The sequence below is a fragment of the Salmo trutta genome, chromosome 18 (assembly GCF_901001165.1).
Source record: "Salmo trutta chromosome 18, fSalTru1.1, whole genome shotgun sequence".
Classification (NCBI taxonomy): domain Eukaryota; kingdom Metazoa; phylum Chordata; class Actinopteri; order Salmoniformes; family Salmonidae; genus Salmo; species Salmo trutta.
Genome location: NC_042974.1, coordinates 9,758,610 through 9,762,452, shown reverse-complemented (window position 1 = coordinate 9,762,452; position 3,843 = coordinate 9,758,610).

Genomic DNA, 3,843 nt, shown 5'->3' with positions numbered 1-3,843 from the left:
TAGGAAGGAGACGGACTGCTGGAAGAATAGGCATTTCTCAGCCTTGATGTACAGGTCATGCTCCAACAGGCGACCAAGCACCCTGCACACCAGGGACACATGCTCGGCGCGGGTAGAGGAGTATATCAAAATGTCATCAATATACACCCTACCCAGGCAGGTCCCTGAAAATCTAGTTTACAAAGGCTTGGAAGACTGAGGGCGCATTCATCAACCCGTATGGCATGACAAGGTACTCATAGTGCCGTGAGGTGGTACTAAATGCCGTCTTCCACTCGTCCCCCTCCTGGATATGCACCAGGTTGTAAGCGCTCCTTAGATCTAGTTTGGTGAAGAAGCGCGCCCCGTGCATTGACTCAATCGCTGTGGCTATGAGCGGTAGCAGGTAACTATACCCCACAGTGATCTGGTTCAGACCCCGATAGTCAATACACGGGCGCAGACCTCCCTCCTTCTTCTTCACAAAAAAGAAACTTGAGGAGGCGGGTGAAGTGGAGGACCGAATGTACCCCTGACGCAGGGATTCAGAGACTAATGTTTCCATAGCCTCCGTCTCCGCCTGTGAGAGGGGGTACACATGACTCCTAGGAAGTGCAGCGTCTACCAGGAGCTTTATCGCACAATCGCCCCGTCGATGGGTTGGTAATTGAGTCGCCTTCTTTATGAAGAAGGCGAGAGCCAAATCGGCATATTCAGGGGGAATGCGCACGGTGGCGACCTGGTCTGGACTCTCCACCGTAGTAGCACCAACGGAAACCCCTAAACACCTCCCCGAGCACTCTCGCGACCACCCCGTGAGAGCCCTCTGTGGCCAAGAAACAGTGGGGTTATGACAAGCTAACCAGGGTAGGCCTACCACCATTGGATACGCGGGAGAGTCAATAATGAAGAGACTAATTCTCTCCTTGTGACCCCCCTGCGTCACCATGCCCAGAGGAGCGGTGACCTCCGCAATCAACCCTGACGCTAATGGTTGACCATCTAAGGCGTGAATGGGGAAGGGCACAGCCACGGGAACAATGGGGATCCCTAAACTATGGGCGAACGCTCTATCAATAAAATTCCCAGCGGCGCCTGAATCGACGAGCGCCTTATGCTGGGAATGCGGGGAAAACTCAGGGAACCGCTGCATCGTTGCACCAAACATATGTGCAACAGAGGGCTCTGGGTGAGAATGGTGCCAGCTCACCTGGGGTGACGCCAGAGCGCCCTGCCTGCTGCCTCGATACCTAGAGGAACCAACCCGGCACTGACCGGCAGTGTGATCTCTGCGGCCACAGATGGTGCACGAGCTGGAACCCCCTCTGGTCTCCCTGCGCACCACCCCTCCCAGCTCCATGGATATCGGAGAGGGGGTGTGTGGGGATGGAACCAACAGACCCTGATCTGAACGTCCACGGGTAGCCAGCAGGTTGTCCAGCCGGATGGACAGGTCCACCATTTTTTGCTTCGACTTTCTACACACTCGCACATACAGTTAATGGTAAATACTTTTGATGAGGCTTCAGGAAATGGCCAAGAATGGGGATGCTAGGGGAAGCAGTGACGTCATCTTGGCACAATAGAACTGATGGAAACCTTCCCTACCTCCTAACTCGAAAACCTTCCCTACCTCCTAACTCCTAAATATTATCAAACCAGTTCCACGATTCATTCCCTAACGAGCTTACAAATGTAATTTAATTCTTGGAGGGTAAATCCCTTTCCTTTCTGTGGAAGAAAAAATTAAATAGCTTTTCGCCATTTAATTAGCCACAGTTTTATAATGGTTATGAATTCAGATAATTAGGCACAGTTTTTGGTATTCACAGTGGCTGAACAGACTATTATTGACACACATTTTACTGAATCTACCCTTGACCCTGATGTTTAAATGTTGCCTTTCCACATCATTGGCTCTCAGAGCAGCAGAATGACAAATAAGAATCCAGATCATCTCTCCGTGGGCCGTTTTCCACACCAACATTCTAATCAAATTAGATCATGATGAATATTCCTATCCTAGCCTCATACCACCCTCCCACGCTTCACCAGTCATTATAACTTGACTGATGTGCTCCAGGGCTAGACTTGGGACAGGCTTTGTATTGAAATTTGGAATATAAAAGCCCAATTTAAGATATTATGAAAGTGACATAATATGAGACGATGATTGATGTCACCATATGTTCTCACACTGGATGACAAACTATCTCAGCAACAGTCCCCATCATCAAATCAAATTGTATTAGTCACATGTGCTGAATACAGTGAAATGCTTACTTATGAGCCCCTAACCAACAAAAAAAAGTTATAAAAAAGTAACAAGTAATTAAAGAGCAGCAGTAAAATAACAATAGGGAGACTATACACAGGGGGGTACTGATACAGAGTCAATGTGCGGGGGCACCGGTTAGTTGAGGTAATATGTACATGTAGGTAGAGTTATTAAAGTGACTATGCGTAGATGACAACAGAGAGTAGCAGTGGTGTAAAGAGGGGGTGGGGGGGCAATGAAAATAGTCCGGGTAGCCATTTGACTACATGTTCAGGAGTCTTATGGCTTGGGGGTAGAAGCTGTTTAGAAGCCTGTTGGACCTAGACTTGGCGCTCTGGTACCACTTTCCGTGTGGTAGCATAAAGAACAGTCTATGACTAGGGTGGCTGGAGTCTGACAATTTTTAGGGCCTTCCTCTGACACTGCCGGTTATAGAGGTCCTGGCAGGAAGCTTGGCCCCGGTGATGTACTGGGCCGTTCGCACTACCTTCTGTTGGGACTTGCGGTCGGAGGCCGAGCAGTTGCCATACCAGGCAGTGATGCAACCAGTCAGGATGCTTTCGATGGTGCAGCTGTAGAATGTTTTGAGGATATGAGGACCCAAGCCAATTCTTTTCAGTCTCTTGAGGGGGAATAGGTTTTGTTGTGCCCTCTTCACGACTGTCTTGGTGTGCTTGGATCATGTTAGTTTGTTGGTGATGTGGACACCAAGGAATTTGAAGCTCTCAACCTGCTCCACTGCAGCCCCGTCTATGAGAATGGGGGTGTACTCTGTCTTCTTTTTCCTGTAGTCCACAATCATCTCCTTTGTCTTGATCACGTTGAGGGAGAGGTTGTTGTCCTGGCATCACACGGCCAGATCTCTGGCCTCCTCCCTATAAGCTGTCTCGTCGTTGTCGGTGATCAGGCCTACCACTGTTGTGTCATTGGCAAATTTAATGCTGGTGTTGGAGTCGTGCCTGGCCGTGCAGTCATGAGTGAACAGGGAGTACAGGAGGGGACTGAGCACGCACCCCTGAGGGGCCCCTGTGTTGAGGATCAGCGTGGTGGATGTGTTGTTACCTACCCTTACACCTGGGGGTGGCCCGTCAGGAAGTCCAGGATCCAGTTGTAGAGGGAGGTGTTTAGTCCCAGGTTCTTTGGCTTACTGATGAGCTTTGAGGGCACTATGGTTTTGAACTCTGAGCTGTAGTCAACAAATAGCATTCTCACCTATGTATTCCTTTTGTCCAGGTGGGAAAGGGCAGTGTGGAGTACATTATAGATTGCGCCATCTGTGGATCTGTTGGGGCGGTATGCAAATTGGAGTAGGTCTAGGGTTTCTGGGATGATGGTGTTGATGTGAGCCATGACCAGCCTTTCAAAACACTTCATGGCTACAGACGTAAGTGCTATGGGTCAGTAGACATTTAGGCAGGTTACCTTAGTGTTCTTGGGCACAGGCACTATGGTGGTCTGCATAAAACATGTTGGTATTACAGACTCGGACAGGGAGAGGTTGAAAATTTCAGTGAAGACACTTGCCAGTTGGTCAGCGCATGCTCGCAGTACAAATCCTGGTAATCCGTCTGGCCCTGCGGCCTTGT